At 48.4% G+C, this 27,894-nt stretch overlaps 2 protein-coding genes across 2 annotated transcripts in view; one reads left to right on the top strand and one right to left on the bottom strand.

The window, feature by feature from the left end:
• The window catches only part of LOC142684080 (histone H3-like centromeric protein A), a 322,916-nt gene that overhangs the window by 82,559 nt on the left and 212,463 nt on the right, over positions 1 to 27,894 (bottom strand). The gene's annotated exons all lie outside the window — the stretch shown is intronic.
• The window catches only part of LOC142684081 (histone H3-like centromeric protein A), a 245,238-nt gene that overhangs the window by 186,764 nt on the left and 30,580 nt on the right, over positions 1 to 27,894 (top strand). The window lies entirely within an intron of this gene.

Genomic DNA, 27,894 nt, shown 5'->3' with positions numbered 1-27,894 from the left:
TGGAAGACTGTGTTTAACACGCCCGAAGGTCATTTCGAATACCTCGTCATGCCCTTTGCGTTGTGTAATGCGCCGGCGGTCTTCCAGAATTTCATAAATGAGATTTTGAGAGATTACCTGGGGATATTTCTTGTAGTGTACCTTGATGACATACTGGTGTTTTCCAAGGACTGGCCCTCCCACATTGAGCATGTCAGGAAGGTGCTCCAGGTCCTTCGGGAAAACAAACTGTTTGCAAAAACCGAAAAATGTGTGTTTGGGGTACAGGAGATACCATTTTTGGGTCAAATCCTCACTCCTCATGAATTCCGCATGGACCCCGCCAAGGTTCAGGCTGTGGCGGAATGGGTCCAACTTGCCTCCCTGAAGGCGCTACAGTGTTTTTTGGGGTTCGCTAATTATTACAGGAGACTTATTGCTAACTTCTCGGTCATCGCTAAGCCTCTTACGGACCTCACTCGCAAAGGTGCTGATCTCCTCCACTGGTCTCCAGAGGCTGTCCAGGCTTTTGAGGTCCTTAAGAAGTGCTTTATCTCGGCCCCGGTGCTGGTTCAGCCCAACCAAATGGAGCCATTTATCGTGGAAGTTGACGCATCCGAGGTGGGAGTGGGTGCTGTCTTGTCCCAGGGTACCAGGTCCCTCACCCATCTCCGCCCCTGTGCCTACTTCTCCAGGAAGTTTTCGCCCACTGAGAGTAACTATGATATTGGCAACCGCGAACTCTTAGCCATTAAATGGGCATTTGAAGAGTGGCGCCACTTCCTGGAGGGGGCTAGGCACCAGGTAACGGTCCTTACCGACCACAAGAATCTGGTTTTCCTAGAATCTGCCCGGAGGCTAAACCCGAGACAAGCTCGATCGGCGCTATTTTTTACCAGATTCAACTTTTTGGTTACCTATAGGGCTGGGTCTAAAAATATTAAGGCCGATGCACTGTCGCGTAGCTTCATGGCCAGCCCTCCTTCAGAGGAAGATCCTGCTTGTATTTTGCCTCCCGGTATAATCATTTCTTCTATTGATTCTGATTTAGTCTCTGAAATTGCAGCTGATCAAGGTTCAGCTCCCGGGAACCTTCCTGAGGACAAGCTGTTTGTTCCCCTGCAATACCGGCTAAGGGTACTTAGGGAAAATCATGACTCCGCACTATCTGGTCATCCAGGCATCCTGGGCACCAAACACCTCATTGCCAGAAACTATTGGTGGCTTGGGTTGCCTAAAGACGTTAAGGCCTACGTCGCCGCTTGTGAGGTTTGTGCTAGGTCCAAGACTCCCAGGTCCCGACCAGCGGGCTTACTACGTTCGTTGCCCATTCCCCAGAAACCTTGGACACATATCTCCATGGATTTTATCACCGATTTGCCTCCATCCCAAGGCAAGTCGGTGGTGTGGGTGGTAGTAGACCGCTTCAGTAAGATGTGCCACTTTGTGCCCCTCAAGAAACTACCCAACGCCAAGACGTTAGCTACCTTGTTTGTCAAACACATCCTGCGTCTCCATGGGGTCCCTGTAAATATTGTTTCGGACAGAGGGGTACAATTTGTTTCTTTGTTTTGGAGAGCCTTCTGTAAGAAGTTGGAGATTGATCTGTCCTTCTCCTCTGCTTTCCATCCTGAAACCAATGGCCAAACTGAGAGGACTAATCAATCTCTAGAACAATATTTAAGGTGTTTTATCTCTGACTGTCAATATGATTGGGTCTCATTCATTCCCCTCGCTGAATTTTCCCTTAATAACCGGGTCAGTAACTCGTCAGGGGTCTCCCCCTTTTTCTGTAATTTTGGGTTTAATCCACGGTTCTCCTCAGTTTCACCTGGTAGTTCCAACAATCCCGAGGTAGAGGTCGTTCATCGGGAACTGTGCACAGTCTGGGCCCAGGTTCAGAAGAACCTAGAGGCGTCCCAGAGCGTACAAAAAACTCAGGCTGATAGAAAACGTTCTGCTAACCCCTTGTTTATGGTCGGGGATCTGGTGTGGTTATCATCTAGGAACTTGCGTCTTAAGGTCCCGTCCAAGAAGTTTGCTCCCCGGTTTATTGGGCCGTATAACCTATAGCAGCTTGGCCAGACTCAGCTAGCTCCCGCCCTCTGTCTATTTATACCTGCCTTTCCTGTTCCTCCTTGCTTGTGATTCTTTCCGTGTGGTTTCCTGGCCCAGCTACAGCTCCGAACAATTTGATCCTGCTCCATTCTGACCCTGGCTTTCTGACGACTCTTCTGCTCTGCTTTTTGTACCTCGTGCTCTCCTGGTTTGACTTGGCTCGTTCACCACTCTGTTGCTCACGGTGTTGCCGTGGGCAACTGCCCCTTTCCCTTTGCTTTATATTCCCTTGTATGTTTGTCTTGTGCACTTACTGAGCGTAGGGACCGCCGCCCAGTTGTACCCCGTCGCCTAGGGCGGGTCGTTGCAAGTAGGCAGGGACAGAGTGGCGGGTAGATTAGGGCTCACTTGTCCGTTTCCCTACCCCTATCATTACACCAGGTCTGTCAGATCAGACCTTTAAGATATGGGTACAGCAGGGGCATTTTAGAGTAAGTCATTTTTATAGGGGCAATGCATGGCTGCGTGCAGGGTCGCCATCAGGAATTTCAGGGCCCCCTACAGCTAAATTTTCTGGGCCCCCCTACCGTGGCACCGCCTGTTAAAGGTACTCCGTCCAGCACTATATCATGCTACCCAGGGCCGCCATCAGGGGGGGTATTATGGGTACTGATGGGAGAGGCCCGGCCAAACCTAATTGAAAGGGGGGCCCGGCAACTGCCGCGACTTGCCTTTGGTAGAAAAAAAACAGGTCCCTGCAATGGGGCCCGTTTTTTTCACCAAAAGAATGTCGTGAGCTGCGGGCCCCCCTTTCAATTAGGTTTGGCCGGGTCTCTCACATCAGTACCCATAATACCCCCCCCCTGATGGCGGCCCTGGGTAGCATGGGGGTCGTCATGGGGGCCGGCAAACACTGCCGCCCGTGCGACCGATCGCGCGCACCCGCAAACTCCCGCGCATGCGCACCCGCGACCGCCTGGAACCGCGCACCGAATTTTGAGGCAGATTTTGACCTGCCCACACTATCTTGCCGCGTTTTTTGCCCGCGGCGATTGAGGACAGCAGACAAAAAACTTAGGGAAAAATGCATTTTCTGCCTCCCATTGATTTCGATGGGAGGTCAGAGGCGGAACCGCGGCAAGAAAGGACGTGCTGCTTTTTCTTTTTTCCGCGACTGGCTCCCATTGATTTCAGATTAAATCAATGGGAGGCGGTTTTGGAAGTTGTTTGGTGCTGATTCTGATGCAGTGTCAGAGTCAATATCAAGGCCCAAAAACTCTGAACTGGGCCTTATTGTTAGGGCTTATTCAGACGAACGTGTAATACATCCGTGCAACGTGCGTGATTTTCACGCGCCTCGCACGGACCTATCTAACTCTACGGGGCCGTGCAGACTGTCAGTGAGTTTCATGCAGCGTGTGTCCGTGTGTCCGCTGCGTAAAACTCATGACATGTCCTATATTTGTGCATTGTTCGCGCATCACGCACCCATTGAAGTCAATGGGTGCGTGAAAATCACGCCCAGCACTTCCGCAGCAGTATAAACTATGACTGAAAACAGAAAAGCACCACGTGCTACAAACATACAAACAGAGTGTCATGATGGCGGCTGCGCGAAAATCACGCAGCCACGCATCATACGCTGCTGCCACACGGAGCTGTTATGGACCTTTTGCATGCGCAAAATGCCACGTTTTTGCGCACGCAAAAAGCACACGCTCGTGTAAATCCGGCCTTAGGGTAGGAACACACTAGGCATGAACACTGCGGATTTTATGCAACACATTTTATTGTGGAAAATCCGCAGCGTATTACAGTCGCAGCAGAGTGGATGAGGTTTGAACAAATCTCATCCACACGCTGCAAAAATAATGGACCTGCAGTGCGGCTTTTGGCTTTTTAAGCCGCAGCATGTCAATTTATTCTGTAGAATCGCCGCTCCTCTGTTGCGGAAATGCTGCGGTTCTGCCGCAAAAATCACACATGAGAAAAAAAAAAGGCACTTTCTAAAATTATAAAAAAGTTTAGACTTGCCCCGGCCGTAGTCCTGGTGACGCGATCCTCTATTCTTAGCGCAGCCCGGCCTCCTGTCATGACGTTTCATCCCATGTGACTGCTGCAGCGGTCACATGGTCTACAGCGTCATCCCAGGAGGCGGGGCTACGTTCAGAAGAGAGATGCGTCAGCAGGACTACGGCCGGGGCAAGTCTAAACTTTTTTTTCCCTGCAGGATTCCCGCAGCGGACAAGCCTCACGAAACCTGCGCCACTATTTGGTGCGGTTTTGCTGTCGGAATTCCCTGCGGCTACCGAGAGTTTTAATCAGCATATCCGCCTAGTGTGTTCCTACCCTTATGATGTCGCTCCTGGAGCTGCTGCCGGTCTCTAAATAGTCAGTTGGTCCAGTAGAATTTGGAATTATTTTTTTTTGTGAACCAGCTTAAAAAAATACAAAACTTTTGTGTTAGGGCCTGTTCACATCACCGTTCGCTTCCGTTCCGGGGTTCCGTCTGAGGATTCCGTCGGGTGAACCCCGCAACGGAAAGTGAAAGTGACAGCACAGCTTCCGTCACCATTAGCGCAGTCGACTACGCTATTGATTCCGTCCGAAAACCTGCCGGAACGGTGACGAACGGAAACCATTAGCGATTTTTCCGTCACCATTGATCTCACTGGTGACGAAAACATCGCTAATGGTTTCCGTTCGTCACCATTCCGGCTTATCCGCCCCGGTAGCAGAAGGGAATTCTGCCCGCAAAACCGCACCAAATAGTGGTGCAGGTTTCGTGAGGCTTGTCCGCTGCGGGAATCCTGCAGGAAAAAAAAAGTTTAGACTTGCCCCGGCCGTAGTCCTGGTGACGCATTTCTCTCTTCTGAACGTAGCCCCGCCTCCTGGGATGACGCTGTAGACCATGTGACCGCTGCAGCAGTCACATGGGATGAAACGTCATGACAGGAGGCCGGGCTGCGCTAAGAATAGAGGATCGCGTCACCAGGACTACGGCCGGGGCAAGTCTAAACTTTTTTATAAATTTAAAAAAGTGCCTTTTTTTTTTTTCTCATGTGTGCTTTTTGCGGCAGAACCGCAGCATTTCCGCAACAGAGGAGCAGCGATTCCACAGAATACATTGACATGCTGCGGCTTAAAAAGCCAAAAGCCACACGGCAGGTCCATTTTTTTTGCAGCGTGTGAATGAGATTTGTTCAAACCTCATCCACTCTGCTGCGACTGTAATACGCTGCAGATTTTCCACAATAAAATGTGTTGCATAAAATCCGCAGTGTTCATGCCTAGTGTGTTCCTACCCTAAGGCCGGATTCACACAAGCGTGTGCTTTTTGCACGCGCAAAAAACGTGGCATTTTGCGCATGCAAAAGGTCCATAACAGCGCCGTGTGTCAGCAGCGTATGATGCGCGGCTGCGTGAGTTTTGCGCAGCCGCCATCATTATGACACTCTCTTTGTATGTTTGTAGCACGTGGTGCTTTTCTGTTTTCATTCATAGTTTATACTGCTGCGGAAGTGCTGGGCGTGATTTTCATGCTCCCATTGACTTCAATGGGTGCGTGATGCGCAAACCACGCACAAATATAGGACATGTCGTGAGTTTTACGCAGCGGACACACGCTGCGTGAAAATCACTGACGGTCTGCACGGCCCCATAGACTAACATAGGTCCGTGCGAGGCGCGTGAAAATCACGCACGTTGCACGGACGTATTACACGTTCGTCTGAATAAGCCCTAACAATAAGGCCCAGTTCACAGAGTTTTTGGGCCTTGATATTGACTCGGACACTGCGTCAGAATCAGCACCAAAAAACTTCCAAAACCGCCTCCAATTGATTTAATCTGAAATCAATGGCAGCCAGTCGCGGAAAAAAGAAAAAGCAGCAAGTCCTTTCTTGCCGTGGTTCCGCCTCTGACCTCCCATCGAAATCAATGGGAGGCAGAAAATTCATTTTTCGCTGCGTTTTTTGTTTGCTGTCCTCAATCGCCGCGGGCAAAAAACGCGGCAAGATAGTGTGGGCAAGTCAAAATCTGCCTCAAAATTCTTTAAGGAATTTTGAGGCAGATTTTTTTTTGCCTGCAAAATACTGTGTGAACAGGGCCATACATAAACAGCACTTTGAGATAATTTACTCACCGTGTCAGAAGAGCTGCTCCCACTCCAGTCCTCTTCCGGCGATGTCTTCCAGGCGAGGTCTTCGGTCCAGACGTCCAGTCCTTCACCTCCAGCCAGGCTCCAGGTAAGTTTTGTCCATGTGTGACCGCGGCTGCGCGTGCTTCGTTCGCTAGTGCGCGCGCGGGCGATCGTGGGTGCGCGCGCGGACGATCGCGGGTGCGCGCTTCCGGGCTTTCGCGGGTGCGTGCGGTCTCGAGTGCGGGCGTTAGTGGGTGCGCGCTCGCGACTGCGCACGTGCGGGAGTTTCCTTGTGCGCGCGATCGGTCGCGCGAGGGCGGTTTGACGGCCCCCCATGGGGAGGGGGCCCGCAGCAGCAGCAGCTCACGACATTCTTTTGGTGAAAAAAACGGGCCCCATTGCAAGGGCCCGTTTTTTCCTACCAAAAGAATGTCGCGGCAGTTGCCGGGCCACCTTTCAGTTAGCTTTGGCCGGGCCCCTCACACCAGTACCCCTAATACCCCCTGATGGCGGGCCTAGCTGCGTGGAGAAGAGCTTTCCCAGCCAGAGGGTTATCCCGGACCCGTCCCAATGGCAGGCGTTACAATTGACTCATTACTTGTCAAGACTACCTACACCGGCTTCCTATGACCGAGCTCTATCTTCCTTTGAAACTTTGTGTTCTCAAACGGGGCATGTGAGACGGGCCCTGTCCAGTCTTTACTGCGTGCTGCTCACTCCTGCTGAGGATTTCATCCCACCATATATTACGAAATGGGAAAGAGATCTTCAGATTACTCTAAGGGTATGTTCACACGAGGGTGTCCGTTACGGCTGAAATTACGGGTATGTTTCAGCCTGAAAACATCCCCGTAATTTCAGCCGTACCGGCATGTGCAGGCGCTTGTACGCCGCGTCCATTACAGCCGTAATTAGCGCTGCTATTCATTGGAGTCAATGAATAACGGCTCCAATTACGGCCAAAGAAGTGACAGGTCACTTCTTTGACGCGGGCTGTCAAATGACGGCGCGTAAATATACGCCTCGTGTGAACAGACAAACGTCTGCCCATTGCTTTCAATGGGCAGATGTTTGTCAGCGCTATTGAGGCGCTATTTTCAGACGTAATTCGGGGCAAAAACGCCCGAATTACGTCCGTAAATAGGCCGTGTGAACATACCCAAACACAAGAGCAAAGGGAAAAGATCATGCTCCTCACACATAAGGCGTCTATTAGTAACGCCTATCAGGAAACCAGTTTTAAAATACTATCCCGTTGGTACAGAGTCCCACATGTGCTACATAAAATGTTCCCGGATGTTTCTCCTTTATGTTGGAGATGCGGCAGAGAAGAGGGAACGCTTTTACATATATTCTGGAGCTGTGAGAACCTTCGCACCTATTGGTCAGAGGTTCAAGATATCATTCTGGAGATCACAGGAATCTCGCTGGGAGATGATCCGGCATGGATTTTGCTGCACCACCACGATATACCTGTGGGGCGCTACAGGAAGATGTTAGTGAGACATTTGCTGAACGCAGCTAAGGCTTGTATTCTCGGGGGGTTGGAGATCCTCTGAGCCTCCTGTGACTAGACAATGGCTGGAGCGCATTCACGAAATTCGGAGAATGGAGGAGTTGCTCCATTCCGCACCCGAACGAGCAACGCAGTTTCAGAAAACCTGGTTCTATTGGTTTGACTTCTGCAAGTCGGGCAGATACAAGAGGGCCATGGGTGAACTGATTAGTGGAGAACCAGGGAGCTCTTGAGTTCTCTCTGGTCTGTGATGTGCTGTGGGGGGGGGGGGAGAGAGTGAGGGGAGAACATCTCCCCTTCTCCCTCTTAAGATTTTCCCTATACCCCCCCACCCTTCCTTTTGTCCTTCTACCCTTCGTTTACTTCCCTATTTGAATCAATCGTTACTAAGAATTGACTGAGATGTGGGTGATGGAGGGGCGGATGAGGGTGTAATGCTGGTATTCCTGTCTTGCTATACTAATGCTTGTAGTGTATTGATGGTACTATGTTGGGAGGACTTTGATTGCATATTTACTTATTGTTGTTGTCACCAGCTGACTCTCGGCAAAGGCAGTCCTGTCAGTCTCGTCATAAATAAGTCCGAGAGCAGAAAAGAAACAATCAACGGAGGAAAGTTCAGGGGCGTCAGGAGCCAAGGAGAAGGCCCACTCTTGGGGCCCTTCCTGGAGCCGGGACATAATTATACCCACCCGCTGGCTCTCAGAACCTGAGGAATGAGGCTTTAAACGAAAGTAAAGCCTACAACTCTCCCGAAAGGAGAGAAAAGCCCTCCGGTCCCCTGAGAACCGGTCGGGCAACTTGAGGTGGAAGGTTCTATCGTACCACCCGCATGCTTGCCTTGTTAAAATATGGTCACTGTATGTGGTCTACTTTGTTACCAAGTCAACCTCAAGTGTTTGACTGATTCTGATTTAATGTAAATATATTTATGGGCCTACTATTATAACTGAAGGCTTGCATGAATTGTGTTTCAGTTTGTACTGCATTTACATAATGTAGCTATTAGTATGTAGTACATGTTATTTATCATACTAAACTTTCTGAATTTGCATGGTGTTCATGTATAACAAAAAAAATATTCTTCTAATTTAATGCATTATATTATCATTGGTGTCATTATAATATACTACAAAATAAACTCAAGCAGGAATAGATTTTTTTCCTTTTGGACAGTAGAAGCTTCATATTACTAAGATCTCTGTAAAGCACTATTTCTTTCATTGTTTAAGTATCGCCTAAAGAAGTCTGTTTGCTTTTGAGACAAATACTACATAAATTAGACATTATATTAGACTCATAAAAAAAATGATCACTAATTTATACAATTATTGCCTTTCCTATATTATCTTGGTCTCTAACACAGGAAATAGATTCCAGATGACAACTAGTGATGGTAGCCATTACAGCTCTGCTCAGCTGACAAACTCTGCATCGCTAATGTACGTACACGACCGTTCAAAAGTTTGGGGTCACCCAGACAATTTTGTGTTTTCCATGAAAACTGACGCTTATATTTATCAAATGAGTTGCAAAATGACTAGAAAATATAGTCAAGACATTGACAAGGTTAGAAATAATGATTTTTATTTGAAATAATAATTTTCTCCTTCAAACTTTGCTTTCGTCAAAGAATGCTCCATTTGCAGCAATTACAGCATTGCAGACCTTTAGGGTATGTGCACACGCTAGCTACCTTTTACGTCTGAAAAGACAGACTGTTTTCAGGAGAAAACAGCTGCGTCGTTTCAGACGTAAAAGTTCCTCGCATTATGCGAGGCGTCTGTGACGCTCGTAAATCTTGAGCTGCTCTTCATTGACTTCAATGAAGAACGGCTCAAATTACGTTGCAAATAAGTGTCCTGCACTTCTTTGACGAGGCAGTCATTTTACGCGTCGTCGTTTGACAGCTGTGAAACGACGACGCGTAAATGACAGGTCGTCGGCACAGCACGTCGGCAAACCCATTCAAATGAATGGGCAGATGTTTGCCGACGTATTGTAGCCCTATTTTAAGACGTAAAACGAGGCATTATACGCCTTGTTTACGTCTGAAAATAGGTTACCTTCCCCTGTCTTTTATCGCTTCATCTAATGAATGACCAGAAAAGCAAAAAGCACGGCGCCACATAGTGCAGGTCAATGGGGTTTAAATAGAATATTGAACGTGGTCTATTATGCTCACACCGATAGTGCTTGGAAAAGGCAATGAAAAAGTCCACAGGTGCTGCTGCCAGGATCCAAACCGGTAAACCAGGTGGTCACCGCTAGTTAGAACGTAAAGAGGTAGTGGAAAAAGGGAGGATCCCGTGAGGCGCTGCTGCGTGGCTGTTGAAGGAACTCAGCGATGGTAGACAAAATGATATAAATAAATATATGTTTATTGAAAAACATTAATAATAATGGCTACGCGTTTCAACGCTGTACTAGAGTCTTCCTCAGGCCGTTAAAATTACATACAAAAGAGGTTGCTTATATATCAACGGAAATCTAAGCACACAGGATTGAAAAAAAAGGGGTCAAAAGGGGAAAGGTCAAAGAATGATTGTGACGTCATAAATAACATCTATATCGGAAAATTGTTTAGAATTGTTTATGACGTCACAATCATTCTTTGACCTTTCCCCTTTTGACCCCTTTTTTTTTTTCCTTACTGTGTGCTTAGATTTCCGTTGATATATAAGCAACCTGTAAAGGATCTGCCAGGCACAGCTTCGGGGTTAACTCCCATAATTAATCAGTCAGCACCTGAATCTACATCCCTGAGACTGACTCCAGCTTCCACCACTCAGGCTGGCTGGCTTAGGAGTGGGAGAGCCTATCGCAACCTGGCCAGACAGCTAGCTCCCGCCCTCGTTCTATTTAAGCCTGCCCTTCCTGTCCCTCGGTGCTTGTGATTCTTTTCGCGTGGTTTCCTGGCCCAGCTACAGCTCCTTCTATTTTGATCCTGCTCCATACATACCCTGGCTTACTGACTACTCTTCTGCTCTTCGTTTGGTACCTCGCACACTCCTGGCTTGACTCGGCTCGTTCACCACTCTGGTTGCTCACGGTGTTGCCGTGGGCAACTGCCCCTTTCCCTTGCTTGTATTCCCTTGTATGTTTGTCGTGTTTGTCGTGCACTTACTGAGCGCAGGGACCGCCGCCCAGTTGTACCCCGTCGCCTAGGGCGGGTCGTTGCAAGTAGGCAGGGACAGAGTGGCGGGTAGACTAGGGCTCACTTGTCCGTTTCCCTACCCCCCGTCATTACATAATCACAAGCCCATACCTAGTCTACCCTGGTCCCTGACACCACTATGGACCCCCGTGAGACCCTGGCTCAGCAAATGCAGGGTCTCTCCCTACAGGTCCAGGCCCTGGCTCAGAGGGTCAACCAGCCTGATGCTACCTTGGTAGTTCCCCTCACCTCACCTCTTGAACCCCTTTTAATTTTTTCAAAATGACATTAATGACATGTTATTATTTACTTAAATCACATAACTATTGTAGAGTGCCTGTGATTATTATTATGTTGATTTAATTTTTACTTAATAGAGAAAAGAGAAGAAATGAATAGAAATAGAGCAGATTTGTAATTTTATGTCTTCCATTAAAGGGGTTGCCTCTTGATAACAATCTCCTTCTGTATATCCTATTAGCGTGAATAGAGTCGGCCTTAGGATAGATGATGTCCCATGCGAAATTATCTTTCGGCGGTCCACCCCATCATAAATGCCCCATAAATAAGTATAATGCCACCACACAGTGTAATGCCCTATATAGTGAGTCCACATAGTATAATGCCCCTTTAGTGCCCCACACACAGTAGAATGCTCCTTTAGTGCCCCCATACAGTATAATAATATTTAATATATATTATTCAAGAACACAGTATTTTGTCCCCTAATGCTGCCCACACAGTATTATGCCCCCTAAGTGTCACACAGTATATTGCTCCCTGTAGTGCCCCTACACTGTATAATATGTCGGCCTAGTGGCCTCCGTACAGTATAATGCCCACCTCCCCTGGCTGCCACACACAGCCACCCCCCCCCTTGTAGATATTGTCCCCCTGTAGATAGTGCCCCCGTACCTGTCCCTGTAGACAGTGCCATAATCCCCCACCTTCACCTTGTAGGCAGTGCCACACAGCCAACTGTAGGTAGTGCCACACAGCCCCTGTAGGTAGTGCCACACAGCCCCCTTGTAGGTAGTGCCACACAGCCCCCTTGTAGGTAGTGCCCCACAGCCCCCTTGTAGGTAGTGCCCCACAGCCCCCTTGTAGGTAGTGCCACACAGCCCCCTTGTAGGTAGTGCCACACAGCCCCCTTGTAGGTAGCACCCCCCCTTCTGTAGATAGCGGCACTATAGCTCCCTGAAGGAGCGGAATCCCCCTGTGGCTGAGGTTTCCGTTCCGGGATGGAGAGCTTGATGTCTCTGTCCAGTGACATCAGGGGCAACTCCTGAAGCGGAATCCCCATCCACAGCGTTGACGACACTGTGACCGGGGATTCCACTCCATGAGAAGCTCCTGACGTCTCTGTCCTTTTATTGACAGTGACGTCAGGGGCTTCGCCTGGAGCCAAATCACTGCGCCAGCAACCCTGTAGGCGGGGATTCCACTTCACGAGTTGCCCCTGATGTCACTGTCCATATAATCCCACAGGGGGATTCCGCTCCTTCAGGGAGCTACAGTGGAGCTATGTACAGGAAGGGGGGGTGCTATATACAGGAAGGTGGGGTGGGGGGTGCCATCTACAGAGGCTGCAAAAAATCCCCTTCTCCTCCAATGCACTGCACGCTGTGAGGAGGAAGAGAGAAAGCATGGCCGTGGTTCAGAGGAATGTTGCGGCACCCTTGAAGTGTTCTCGCGGCACCCTTGTAATGGCAGGAAGGAGGTGAAGGGAAAGTGAGCCCTAATCTACCCACCGCCCTGTCCCTGCCTACTTGCAACGACCCGCCCTCGGCGACGGGGTACAACTGGGCGGCAGTCCCTACGCTGTCTAAGTGCACGGGAGAACAAACAGGGAACACGCAAGGGAAGGGGCAGTAGCCACGGAACGCCGCAAGGAAACGGAGCGGTGAATGAGTAGTCAGGACCAGGATGAAGTGGAGTATACCCAAGTGAGCACGGAGAAGGAAGCAAGCCATGGGCAAAGCAAAGCAGGTTAAGCGGAACTGCAGCAAGGCAGAAGCACGGCAGGAGCAGGCTGGAGCAAGCAGCAGTGAGGCCAGGAATCCAGAAGAATTACAAGCACTGAGGAAGAGAACACGGCAGGTAATAAAGGACAGGGGGCGGAGCTAACTCCGACTGACCAGGCCGCGATAGGCTCTCCCACTCCTGAGCCTGCCACCCTGGTTGGTGGGAGATGGTGTCAGTCGAACAGGTCTGGCCTCAGGTGTGGATTGATTAATCCCAGGAGTATACCTAGACGTAGTACCTGGCAGATCCCTAACAGTACTCCCCCTTTTATGAGGGGCCACCGGACCCTTACTAAGAGGACCCGGTTTAGTAGGGAAGAGAAGGTGGAACCTCCTGATCAATACCCCAGCGTGAACATCACGGGCAGGTACCCAAGTCCTCTCCTGCGGCCCGTATCCTCTCCAATGGACCAGGTACTGGAGGGAGCCCTGGACCATCCTACTGTCCATAATCTTGGCCACCTCGAATTCCACCCCCTCAGGGGTGAGAACGGGAACAGGAGGTTTCCTCGAGGGGGACCAGGACGGGGAGCAGCGTTTAAGGAGGGAGGCATGGAAGACGTCATGTATGCGAAAGGATGGGGGCAGCTCCAGACGGAAGGATACAGGGTTGAGGACTTCAATGATCTTATAAGGTCCAATAAATCGGGGAGCAAACTTCCTGGACGGGACCTTAAGGCGCAAGTTCCTGGACGACAACCAGAACAAATCCCAGACGACAAACCGGGGGTTAGCAGAACGTCTACTATCCGCCTGAATCTTTTGTGCCCTCTGGGACGCCTCTAGGTTCTTCTGAACCTGGGCCCAGACAGTGCACAGTTCCCGATGAACATCCTCTACCTCAGGATTATTGGAACAACCAGGGGAAACGGAGGAGAACCTTGGGTTAAACCCGAAATTACAGAAAAACGGGGAGACCCCTGACGAGTTACTGACCCGGTTATTCAGGGAAAATTCAGCAAGGGGAAGGAATGAGACCCAATCGAATTGACAGTCAGAGATGAAACACCTTAAATATTGTTCCAGGGATTGGTTCGTCCTTTCCGTTTGGCCATTAGTTTCGGGATGGAAGGCGGAGGAGAAGGACAGATCAATCTCCAACTTTTTACAAAAAGCTCTCCAAAATAAGGAAACAAATTGTACCCCTCTGTCAGAAACGATATTGACTGGGGCCCCATGGAGACGCAGGATGTGTTTCACAAACAAAGAAGCTAACGTCTTGGCGTTAGGTAGCTTCTTAAGGGGCACAAAGTGGCACATCTTGCTGAAGCGGTCTACTACCACCCACACCACCGACTTGCCCTGAGATGGAGGCAAATCGGTGATAAAATCCATGGAGATATGGGTCCAAGGTCTCTGGGGAATGGGCAAGGAACGTAGTAGGCCCGCAGGTCGGGACCTAGGGGTTTTGGACCTAGCGCAAACCTCACAAGCGGCGACGTAAGCCCTAACGTCTTTAGGCAACCCAGGCCACCAATAGTTTCTGGTAATGAGGTGTTTGGTGCCCAAGATGCCAGGATGACTAGATAGAGCGGAGTCATGGTTTTCCCTGAGTACCCTTAGCCGGTATTGCAGGGGAACAAACAGTTTGTCCCCAGGGACGTTCCCGGGAGCTGCACCCTGATCAGCCGCGATATCAGAAGCTAAATCAGAATCCGTGGCAGAAACGATTATACCAGGGGGTAAAATACAAGCAGGATCCTTCTCGGAAGGAGGATTGGCCATGAAACTACGTGACAGAGCATCAGCCTTAATATTCTTGGACCCAGCCCTATAGGTAACCAAGAAATTAAATCTGGTAAAGAATAGTGCCCACCGAGCTTGTCTAGGATTAAGCCTCCGGGCCGATTCTAGGAAAACCAGATTCTTGTGATCCGTAAGGACCGTTACCTGGTGTCTGGCTCCCTCCAGGAAGTGCCGCCACTCTTCAAAAGCCCATTTAATGGCTAGAAGTTCGCGGTTGCCAATATCATAGTTACTCTCCGTGGGCGAAAACTTCCTAGAGAAGTAAGCACAGGGGCGGAGATGGGTGAGGGAGCTGGTACCCTGGGACAAGACGGCCCCCACTCCCACCTCGGATGCGTCAACCTCCACAATAAATGGCTCCCCTTGGTTGGGCTGAATCAGCACGGGGGCCGAGATAAAGCACTTCTTGAGGGTCTCAAAGGCCTGGACGGCCTCAGGGGGCCAATGGAGGACATCAGCACCCTTGCGAGTAAGGTCCGTAAGAGGCTTAGCGACGACCGAGAAGTTGGCAATAAATCTCCTGTAATAGTTGGCGAACCCTAAAAAACACTGTAACGCCTTAAGGGAGGCAGGTTGGACCCATTCCGCCACAGCCTGAACCTTGGCAGGGTCCATGCGGAATTCATGAGGAGTGAGGATTTGCCCTAAAAATGGTATCTCCTGTACCCCAAAGACACATTTTTCAGTCTTAGCAAACAGATTATTCTCCCGAAGGACCTGGAGCACCTTCCTGACATGCTCCACGTGGGAGGACCAGTCCTTGGAAAACACCAGTATGTCATCAAGGTACACAACAAGAAAATTACCCAGTTAATCTCTCAGGATTTCATTAATAAAATTCTGGAAGACAGCAGGGGCATTACACAACCCAAAGGGCATGACCAGGTATTCGAAATGACCCTCGGGTGTGTTGAACGCAGTTTTCCACTCATCCCCCTCTTTGATGCGGATAAGGTTATATGCCCCCCGTAGATAGAACTTAGAAAACCATTGGGCTCCCTGAACCTGATTGAAAAGATCCGGAATCAAAGGAAGTGGGTACTGGTTCCTTACGGTGACCTTATTCAGGTTACGATAATCAATGCACGGCCTAAGACCACCATCCTTCTTCCCCACGAAGAAGAAGCCAGCACCTACAGGAGAAGTCGAGGGGCGAATGAAACCCTTGGCCAGGCATTCTTGGATATACACCCTCATAGCTTCACGTTCAGGACATGAAAGATTAAATATCCTACCCTTAGGAAGCTTGGCACTAGGCACCAAATCGATGGCGCAATCGTAATCTCTATGGGGGGGCAACACCTCGGAGGCCTCCTTAGAAAACACATCGGCGAAGTCCTGAACAAACTCAGGAAGCGTGTTTACCTCCTCCCGGGGAGAAATAGAGTTAACAGAAAGACATGACATAAGACATTCACTACCCCATTTGGTGAGATCCCCAGTATTCCAATCAAACGTGGGATTATGCAACTGCAACCAGGGAAGACCTAATACCAGATCAGACGATAATCCCTGCATCACCAGTACAGAGCACTGCTCCAAATGCATGGAGCCAACCAGGAGTTCAAAAACAGGAGTATGCTGAGTAAAATAACCATTAGCAAGGGGAGTTGAGTCGATACCTACTACAGGGATAGGATAAGGTAAATCAATAAAAGGCATCTTTAGAGACATAGCAAATTCCACAGACATGATATTAGCAGATGAGCCAGAATCCACGAAAGCACTGCCCGTGGCAGACCGGCCAGCAAACGAGACCTGAAAGGGAAGCAAAATTTTATTGCGTTTCACATTAACGGGAAATACCTGTGCGCCCAAGTGACCTCCCCGATGATCACTTAGGCGCGGAAGTTTTCCGGCTTCTTATTCTTGCGCCTGGGACAGGTGTTCAGTAGATGCTTGTCGTCCCCACAGTAGAAGCAGAGACCATTCATTCTGCGAAACTCCCTACGTTGTCGAGGGGACATGGAGGCCCCGAGTTGCATAGGTACCTCCGAGTCCTCCGTGGAGGGGCGAGGAGACGGGACCTCGGGGGGAATCGCAGAAAAGTCAGAGGGGAGCACATTGAAGCGTTCAAGCTGACGTTCCCTGAGACGTCGGTCAAGTCGTACTGCTAGGGCCATAACCTGGTCAAGGGAGTCAGAAGAGGGGTAGCTAACCAGCAGATCCTTCAGGGCGTCAGATAATCCTAACCTAAACTGGCACCTTAGGGCCGGATCGTTCCACCGAGAAGCTACGCACCACTTTCTAAAATCAGAACAGTATTCCTCAACCGGTCTCCTACCCTGACGTAAGGTCACCAGCTGACTCTCGGCTAAAGCAGTCCTGTCAGTCTCGTCGTAAATGAGTCCGAGGGCAGAGAAAAAACTATCAACAGAGGAAAGTTCAGGGGCGTCAGGAGCCAAGGAGAAGGCCCACTCTTGGGGCCCTTCCTGGAGTCGGGATATGATGATACCCACCCGCTGGTTCTCGGAACCTGAGGAGTGGGGTTTTAGGCGGAAATACAGTCTGCAACTCTCTCGGAAGGAGAGAAACGTCTTACGGTCCCCTGAGAACCGGTCAGGTAACTTGATGTCGGGTTCTAGAGGTGAGGTGAGGGGTACTACTAAGGCAGGGTCACCCTGGTTGACCCTCTGGGCCAGGGCCTGGACCTGTAGGGAGAGGCCCTGCATCTGCTGGGTCAGGGTCTCAAGGGGGTCCATGATAGCGTCAGCGTAGGAGAGATGGTAGACTAGGTAAGGGCTTGTAATTATGTAATGGCAGGAAGGAGGTGAAGGGAAAGTGAGCCCTAATCTACCCACCGCCCTGTCCCTGCCTACTTGCAACGACCCGCCCTAGGCGACGGGGTACAACTGGGCGGCGGTCCCTACGCTGTCTAAGTGCACGGGAGAACAAACAGGGAACACGCAAGGGAAGGGGCAGTAGCCACGGAACGCCGCGAGGAAACGGAGCGGTGAATGAGTAGTCAGGACCAGGATGAAGTGGAGTATACCCAAGTGAGCACGGAGAAGGAAGCAAGCCAGGGGCAAAGCATAGCAGGTTAAGCGGAACTGCAGCAAGGCAGAAGCACGGCAGGAGCAGGCTGGAGCAAGCAGCAGTGAGGCCAGGAATCCAGAAGAATTACAAGCACTGAGGAAGAGAACACGGCAGGTAATAAAAGACAGGGGGCGGAGCTAACTCCGACTGACCAGGCCACGATAGGCTCTCCCACTCCTGAGCCTGCCACCCTGGTTGGTGGGAGATGGTGTCAGTCAAACAGGTCTGGCCTCAGGTGTGGATTGATTAGTCCCAGGAGTATACCTAGACGTAGTACCTGGCAGATCCCTAACAACCCTTATCTTTTTTTGTATACACTACCGTTCAAAAGTTTGGGGTAACTCACGCTTATATTTATCAAATGAGTTGCAAAATGACTAGAAAATATAGTCAAGACATTGAGAAAGGTTAGAAATAAAGATTTTTATTTGAAATAATAATTTTCTCCTTCAAACTTTGCTTTTGTCAAAGAATGCTCCATTTGCAGCAATTACAGCATTGCAGACCTTTGGCATTCTAGCTGTTAATTTGCTGAGGTAATTGGGAGAAATTTCACCCCATGCTTCTAGAAGTCCCTCCCACAAGTTGGATTGGCTTGATGGGCACTTCTTGCGTACCATACGGTCAAGCTGCTCCCACAACAGCTCTATGGGGTTGAGATCTGGTGACTGCGCTGGCAGCTCAATTACAGATAGAATACCAGCTGCCTGCTTCTTCCCTAAATAGTTCTTGCATAATTTGGAGGTGTGCTTTGGGTCATTGTCCTGTTGTAGGATGAAATTGGCTCCAATCAAGCGCTGTCCACAGGGTATGGCATGGCGTTGCAAAATGGAGTGATAGCCTTCCTTATTCAAAATCCCTTTTACCTTGTACAAATCTCCCACTTTACCAGCACCAAAGCAACCCCAGACAATCACATTACCTCCACCATGCTTGACAGATGGCATCAGGCACTCTTCCAGCATCTTTTCAGTTGTTCTGCGTGTCACAAATGTTCTTCTGTGTGATCCAAACACCTCAAACTTTCATTCGTCTGTCCATAACACTTTTTTCCAATCTTCCTTTGTCCAATGTCTGTGTGCATTTGCCCATATTATTCTTTTCCTTTTATTAGCCAGTCTCAGATATGGCTTTTTCTTTGCCACTCTGCCCTGCAGGCCGGCATCCCGGAGTCGCCTCTTCACTGTAGATGTTGACACTGGCGTTTGTTTTGCGGGTACTATTTAATGAAGCTGCCAGTTGAGGACCTGTGAGGTGTCTATTTATCAAACTAGAAACTCTAATGTACTTGTCTTGTTGCTCAGTTGTGCAGCGGAGCCTCCCACTTCTCTTTCTACTCTGGTTAGAGCCTGTTTGTGATGTCCTCTGAAGGGAGTAGTACACACCGTTGTAGGAAATCTTCAGTTTCTTGGCAATTTCTCGCATGGAATAGCCTTCATTTCTAAGAACAAGAATAGACTGTCGAGTTTCACATGAAAGTTCTCTTTTTCTAGCCATTTTGAGAGTTTAATCGAACCCACAAATGTAATGCTTCAGATTCTCAACTAGCACAAAGGAAGATCAGTTTCATATCTCCTCTAAACAGCAAAATTGTTTACAGCGGTGCTAACATAATTGCACAAGGGTTTTCAAGTGTTTTCTAATCATCCATTAGCCTTCTAACACAGTTAGCAAACACAATGTACCATTAGAACACTGGAGTGATGGTGGCTGGAAATGGGCCTCTATACACCTATGTAGATATTGCATTAAAAACCAGACGTTTGCAGCTAGAATAGTCATTTACCACATTAACAATGTATAGAGTGTATTTCTGATTAATTTAATGTTATCTTCATTGAAAAAAAACTGTGCTTTTCTTTCAAAAATAAGGAAATTTCTAAGTGACCCTAAACTTTCGAACGGTAGTGTATTTGTGTATATATATATATATATATATATATGTATGTGTGTGTATATATATATATATATATATATATATACTTATATATGTATATGTGTGTGTGTGTGTATATACTGTATATGTGTGTTTGTATGTAATATATATATATATATATATATATATATATAATGTGTGTGTATATATGTATATATATGTGTTTGTATATATATATATATATGTGTGTATGTATAATGTGTGTGTGTGTATGTGTATACACACACACACACAAACACTGCATATTACATTACACACACGGAGGCCTCGTTTCATTTGTCTTATCCATCATTCATCTCTCCTTGACTTATTCTCCGCTCACCCTCCGTCTGCGCCCAAGGTCAGTACAGTCCTGTCATTCATTAGATGAAGCGATAAAACACAGGGGAAGGTCACGGTCACAGGATCTTGGGCTGTGAATAGAAACTCCATCATTTAAAGGGCCCCATCCACCCTATAGATAAACCGCACAGCACCTGGGCAATGTAGTGCGCAGGACCTGTAGGCGATGTGATATAATTTGTAGATTGCTGTAGAGAGGAGTTCAGAGCCCCCAAATCTTGCCGCCAATGTAATTTGGACTTGCAGTGATCCCAGGCTGAGGAGTCCACTGTACTGGGCATGTGCAGCCTGAAGCTTGTGATCCTCTAGAGCGGAGACTCTCCAGCGGTTGTGAAACTACGACTCCCAGCATGCCAGGGCCTTGCCACCTGGTGAGGTTATTAAAGGGGAACTCCACTCAATTTATGGCTGTGCATAAAATGTGTCTTCTCCACACTGAGTGCTCACCCTGTGTACGCTGCCTCCTCTCCTATCAATCTCCATGCCTCTCTCTGTATATTTTCTGTCCTCAAGGTTACGCCTGTTTCTACATATACACCCAGCATCTCCTAAGGCCCCATCTACACGAACGTGCTTTTGCGGCCGCAATTCCCCCGAAAATCCAGGGGAGAATTGCGGCCCCATTCATTTTTCTGGGGCAATGCACACGACCGTTTTTTTTACGGTCTGTGCATGGCCCGGGAGCCCGCACCGCAGAAAGAACGGACCTGTCTTATTACGGCTGTCTTCTGCGGTCCGGGCTCATTGAAAATAATGGCCGCGGCCATGTGCATGTCCCGCGATTTGCGGGCGGCTCGTGGCTGACAGTCCGCAGCCGGCCGACCCGAAATTCACGGCCGTGCACATGGCTACGGTCGTGTGCATGAGGCCTAAGTCTTCAGCTTCACTATGGTCCCTCTGCTGCTGCCGGCCCTCGTCGTCCTCTTCTTTCTATACTTAAGATGTTCCCACTCCAAATGTCGCCTGTCAGGACTCGACCAGAACCAGCGCCCTCCGCGTCCCGCACCACTGCCCTTCATCGGGAATCTGATGGATCTGGGGCGCAGTGATCTTCCTCGACATTTCATGCGCCTGGCCCAGAAATACGGCCCCATCTATCGTCTCAGCTTCTGGGGTCAAGGTATGTGAGGGTCCGGGTTTTTTTTGTGGTATTTTATTACTAAAACTGCTTTACTTCCAAAACTAGAAATAATAAAAATGACACTGGCACTAAAAAAGTGACGACCAGTGCGCCAAGCATTAGATGTGGTCACTTCTTTAAGGAGACTTGCACCGAGACCAGCACCCATTCTGCTGGAACAATGTAAATTGACGATTCACATGGTCATTACGAAGGACTCCTATGGTCAGCCATACAGCAGGCAATAGGTGACTCATGAGCCACTGGTTGGGAACCCCCGCTGTAGCCTGTGACTTACGGGTAAAATGGTTTACAGCGGGTCTAGAAAATCTTTATTGGCACAACAAGGCAATGTGTTATGCGGGCCGAAAAAATACCCAAAATAGGCCGTGTGAACATAACCTTATAGCTCTTTAATATGTAGCTGCCTCTTTTTCAAAGGACCAAAAGGTAATTGGACAATTATCTCAATAGGCTATTTAATGGGCTGCATGGGCTATTCCCTCGTTATTCCATCACCAATTAAGCAGGTAAATGGTCTGGAGTTGATTCCAGGTGTGGGATTTGCATTTGGAAGCTGTTGCTGTGAACCCACAACATGAGGTGAAAGGAGCTCTCAATGCAAGTGAAACCGACCATAGCTAGGCAGAAAAAAAATGAAGAAATCCATCAGAGAGAAGCACAAATGTCAGGAGTGGCCAAATCAACAGTTTGGGATATTCTTAAAAAAAAAAAGAGCACACTGGTGATCTCAGGAACTCCAAAAGGCCTGGACGTCCACGTAAAACAAGAGTGGTGGATGATCGCAGAATCCTTTCCATGGTGAAGAAAACCCCTTCACAACATCTACCCAAGTGACGAACACTCTCCTGGAAGTAGGTGGATCAGTATCTAAGTCCACCATAAAGAGAAGACTTCATGAGAGCAAATACAGAGGGTTCACAAGGTGAAAACCATTAATCAGCCTCAGAAAGGCCAGATTAGACTTTACCAAACAACAAGTAAAGAAGCCGCCCAGTTCTGGAACAGCATGAAACTAAGATCAACCTGCACCAGAATGATGGGAGGAAGAAAGTATGGAGAAGGCTCGGAACGGCTCATGATCCAAAGCACACCACATCCTGTGTAACACATGTATAGCATGTGTAGCAATGTGGTGGCATGGCGGGGGCAGTGTGGTGGCATGGGCATGCATGGCTGCCTGGCACTGGGTCACTAGTGTTTGTTGATGATGTGACTGAAGACAGAAGCGGCCGGATGAATTCTGAAGTGTTCAGGGATTTACTTTCTGCTCAGATTCAACCACATGCAGCAGGTGATTGGACGTTGCTTCACAGGACAGATGGACAATGACCCAAAACATTCTGCGAAAGCAACCCAGGAGTATATAAGGCAAAAAAGTCGAATATTCTGCAATGACCGAGTCACCAGATCTCAACGCGATCGAGCTGCATTTCTTTAGCTTAAAGGGAATGTGTCGCTAGAAAAATGTTTGTTTTTTTTTTAGTTAAACTGTTAGTATATAAATGATTAAACATTGTTCTAATTTTTTAACATTTTTTCACAAGTCAGGAAATATTATAAATTAGATTCTAATTTATAACATTTCCATGTGCTGGTCACTAGAGGGAGCAATTCCCAAAATTGCAGCATTGGCATGTGGTAAAGCAACCTCATTGCTTTATGCTGCAAAATTGGAGAAGACACACTCGCTTTAGCGTCCTCAAACAATCCCCCCTCCTTTCTCCTGGCTAGTGCCAGGAGAAAGGAGGGGGTTGAATGTTCAAACCTCCTACACTGTGTGTCGCCATTTTTTGAGCGAATGTACAGTGTAGGAGGATTAGATACAGTGGTAAATACACAGTATAACACGAACATACACAAACATAACTTACCTGCTCCTGCCGCCGCCGCTCCGTCCGCTCCTAGTCCTTGCTTCTGAACAAATGGACGGAAGCCGCGACCGGAAGTAGTCATCTTACTGTCCGGCCGCGACTTCCGGTCCACATGAAAATGGCGCCAGATGTCGCTCGGCCGAAGACCTTCCTTTTGGACTGTGTGGGAGCGGCGCATGTGCCGTTCCCACACAGGCGGCGTACGCTATAGTGAATGGAACGGCTCCCGTTCGCATTCTCTATGGGGATGTATGTGCCGTATTCCATCTCTGTATGTGTCGTTAATCGACACATACAGAGATGAAAATAAAATGGCAGCCCACATAGTGAAGTGAAGTAAAAGTAATAGTAATAAAAAAGTACAACACAAAAACATAATAAATAAAATTTATTTTAATAACATACTAAAAGCAATAACATATAAAAAAAATAATAATTTGTGCGACACCTTCCCTTTAAAGATTAAAGGTTCTCTTTAATCTGTGTCAATATTGCAGGATGCGATCAGGTGGCCCTGTAAATATAGGAGGTGTCCATTTGCAATAGAAATGAATGGATGAGTATTTTTATCTGCAATTATGGTCCGTAATGGAGTGTGAGGTGTGTGCCAATATACAGAGCTTTACTAGCCTATTCTGCTGCCTTAAAGGGAATGTGTCGCGAATTAAACCTTTTTTTTTTTAAGTGTTGTTACTTATTGCTATTATATTTTTTAAGTTTTTTGCTGTATTTTTTTTTTCTTCCAAATGGTGGAAAGTATTAAAAATTAAATAATAATTTGACATGTTTTCCCATGTTGGCCACCAGGGGGAGAACTTCCCAGAATTACAGCAAGGTGAATAAGGCAAAGCAACCTGACTCACAGCTGCCGTAAATGTGGGAGGGAATCTCACCCCCCCCCCCTCCCACAAGCCAAGAAAAGGTGTCTTCAAATTGCTAAGCAGTGTCCGGCAGCCATTTTGGGTGTGATTCTGCATCTGGCAGAAGTTATAGGAAACACCAAAAGGCTAAGTGTATGTTCATACGCTTACTAAACAAAGGGAAAACCGCTCCTGATTTTCAGCCATTTTTTAATCGAACTCACGTTTTTACGGCCGTTTTTGGAGCTGTTTTTCTATAAAGTCAATTAAAAACGGCTCCAAAAACGTCCCAAGAATTGATGTACACTTCATTTTGGCGGGCGTCTTTTTACGTGCCGGTTTTGGAAAACGACCACGTAAAAAACGCCCTGTCGGAACAGAACGCCGTATCTCCCATTGAAACCAATGGGCAGACGCTTGCAGGCGTCCTGCTTCCGATTTTTCAGCTGAAAACACTGCCTGTGAACATACCCTTAGAATGATGAAAGTGAAGAGAATGACTTTTCAGTTGACCGGTTCACACGCCGTGTATTTTTTGCACATTTTACGTGCCAAAAAGCACATTAAAAAAAATGCTTGATTACACTTGATTTTGCACAACTAGAGATTTATCGTTCGGGGGTCTGGGAAAGCTGGGTGACCACCATTACCTCCTCCTACTGGAGTGTGTTTGGGGATGTGACTAATGAACCTTTCACACTCCAGTAGGAGGGGTAATGGTGGTCACCCAGCTTTCCCAGACCCCTGAACGATAAATCTCTCTAGTTGTGCTGAGACTGAGAGGTTCATTAGTCACATTCCCAAACAGTCTCAGCACAACTAGAGAGATTTATCGTTCAGGGTTCTGGGAAAGCTGGGTGACCACCATTACCCCTCCTACTGGAGTGTGAGAGGTTCATTAGTCACATCCCCAAACAGTCTCAGCACAACTAGAGAGATTTATCGTTCAGGGCTTTCCCAGTACAGTTGCATCATGTGTCCTTCATACAAGGGGGAAGGGGGCCCGTCGGGGGTCACGAGAGCGGGGGTCTGTGAGATAGAGAGTGGGACAGACAGAGACACACACCTTACCTGCAGTGCAGCTGGTCTTCAGTATGGCGCCTGCTATCTCCCTGCAAACAGCTGCTCTGCTGTGTGACTCTGACCTGCGTCTGCGCAGTACAGAGACAGAGAGCAGAGTCAATGGAACGGCTCCCGTTCATTGACTCCTATGCCCTGTAGCTGCCGTATTCCATCTCTGTATGCGTCGTTAATCGACACATGCAGAGATAAAAAAAAAATGGCAGCCCTCATAAGGTAAAAGAAAGAAAAAAAAGAAAAAGTACAACACAAATAAATAAAATTTATTTTAATGACATACTAAAAGCAATATTATATAGAAAAAAATAATTTTGTGATCATCCTACCATATATCCAACTTTACAGGTGTTTAGAAAGGTGCGGAGTAGAGAGGGAATATCACAACTGTTATCACCCCTCACTCCGGTTTTGGGTAACCCGGAATTTGGCCCAGGTCTGTCAGATCAGACCTTTAAGATATGGGTACAGCAGGGGCATTTTAGAGTAGGTCATTTTTATAGGGGCAATGCATGGCTGCGTGCAGGGTCGCCATCAGGAATTTCAGGGCCCCCTACAGCTAAATTTTCTGGGCCCCCCTACCGTGGCACCGCCTGTTAACGGTACTCCGTCCAGCACTATATCATGCTACCCAGGGCCGCCATCAGGGGGGGTATTATGGGTACTGATGTGAGAGGCCCGGCCAAACCTAATTGAAAGGGGGGCCCGGCAACTGCCGCGACTTGCCTTTGGTAGAAAAAAACCAGGCCCCTGCAATGGGGCCCGTTTTTTTCACCAAAAGAATGTCGTGAGCTGCCGGCCCCCCTTTCAATTAGGTTTCGCCGGTTCTCTCACATCAGTACCCGTAATACCCCCCCTGATGGCGGCCCTGGGTAGCATGGGGGTCGTCATGGGGGCCGTCAAAAACTGCCGCCCGTGCGACCGATCGCGCGCACCCGCAAACTCCCGCGCATGCGCACCCGCGACCGCCTGGAACCGCGCACCGAATTTTTAAGCAGATTTTGACCTGCCCACACTATCTTGCCGCGTTTTTTGCCCGCGGCGATTGAGGACAGCAGACAAAAAAAAAGTAGGGAAAAATGCATTTTCTGCCTCCCATTGATTTCGATGGGAGGTCAGAGGCGGAACCGCGGCAAGAAAGGACGTGCTGCTTTTTCTTTTTTCCGCGACTGGCTCCCATTGATTTCAGATTAAATCAATGGGAGGCGGTTTTGGAAGTTGTTTGGTGCTGATTCTGACGCAGTGTCAGAGTCAATATCAAGGCCCAAAAACTCTGAACTGGGCCTTATTGTTAGGGCTTATTCAGACGAACGTGTAATACATCCGTGCAACGTGCGTGATTTTCACGCGCCTCGCATGGACCTATGTTACTCTACGGGGCCGTGCAGACTGTCAGTGAGTTTCATGCAGCGTGTGTCCGTTGCGTAAAACTCACGACATGTCCTATATTTGTGCATTGTTCGCGCATCACGCACCCATTGAAGTCAATGGGTGCGTGAAAATCACGCCCAGCACTTCCGCAGCAGTATAAACTATGACTGAAAACAGAAAACCACCACGTGCTACAAACATACAAAATGAGTGTCATAATGATGGCGGCTGCGCGAAAATCACGCAGCCACGCATCATACGCTGCTGCCACACGGAGCTGTTATGGACCTTTTGCATGCGCAAAATGCCACGTTTTTGCGCACGCAAAAAGCACACGCTCGTGTAAATCCGGCCTTAGGGTAGGAACACACTAGGCATGAACACTGCGGATTTTATGCAACACATTTTATTGTGGAAAATCCGCAGCGTATTACAGTCGCAGCAGAGTGGATGAGGTTTGAACAAATCTCATCCACACGCTGCAAAAATAATGGACCTGCAGTGCGGCTTTTGGTTTTTTAAGCCGCAGCATGTCAATTTATTCTGTGGAATCGCTGCTCCTCTGTTGCGGAAATGCTGCGGTTCTGCCGCAAAAATCACACATGAGAAAAAAAAAGAAGGCACTTTTTTAAATTTATAAAAAAGTTTAGACTTGCCCCGGCCGTAGTCCTGGTGACGCGATCCTCTATTCTTAGCGCAGCCCGGCCTCCTGTCATGACGTTTCATCCCATGTGACTGCTGCAGCGGTCACATGGTCTACAGCGTCATCCCAGGAGGCGGGGCTACGTTCAGAAGAGAGAGATGCGTCACCAGGACTACGGGCGGGGCAAGTCTAAACTTTTTTTTCCCTGCAGGATTCCCGCAGCGGACAAGCCTCACGAAACCTGCGCCACTATTTGGTGCGGTTTTGCTGTCGGAATTCCCTGCGGCTACCGGGGCGGATAAGCTGTGTAGTTTTACTCAGCATATCCGCCTAGTGTGTTCCTACCCTTATGATGTCGCTCCTGGAGCTGCTGCCGGTCTCTAAATAGGCAGTTGGTCCAGTAGAATTTGGAATTATTTTTTTTTGTGAACCAGCTTAAAAAAATACAAAACTTTTGTGTTAGGGCCTGTTCACATCACCGTTCGCTTCCGTTCCGGGGTTCCGTCTGAGGTTTTCGTCGAGTGAACCCCGCAACGGAAAGTGAAAGTGACAACACAGCTTCCGTCACCATTAGCGCAGTCGACTACGCTATTGATTCCGTCCGAAAACCTGCCGGAACGGTGACGAACGGAAACCATTAGCGATGTTTCCGTCACCATAGATCAATGGTGACGGAAACATCGCTAATGGTTTCCGTTCGTCACCATTCCGGCTTGTTTTCGGACGGAATCAATAGCGTAGTCGACTGCGCTAAGGGTGACGGAAACTGTGCTGTCACTTTCACTTTCCGTTGCGGGGTTCACCCGACGGAAACCTCAGACGGAACCCCGGAACGGAAGCGAACGGTGATGTGAACAGGCCCTAACACAAAAGTTTTGTATTTTTTTAAGCTGGTTCACAAAAATAAATAAATTCCAAATTCTACTGGACCAACTGCCTATTTAGAGACAGGCAGCAGCTCCAGGAGCGACATCATAAGGGACACACTAGGCG

Source organism: Rhinoderma darwinii (genome assembly GCF_050947455.1).
Source record: "Rhinoderma darwinii isolate aRhiDar2 chromosome 4 unlocalized genomic scaffold, aRhiDar2.hap1 SUPER_4_unloc_5, whole genome shotgun sequence".
In the NCBI taxonomy this organism is placed as follows: domain Eukaryota; kingdom Metazoa; phylum Chordata; class Amphibia; order Anura; family Rhinodermatidae; genus Rhinoderma; species Rhinoderma darwinii.
Note: the sequence above shows the minus strand (reverse complement) of the source record. Positions and strands in the feature narration are given on the sequence as shown.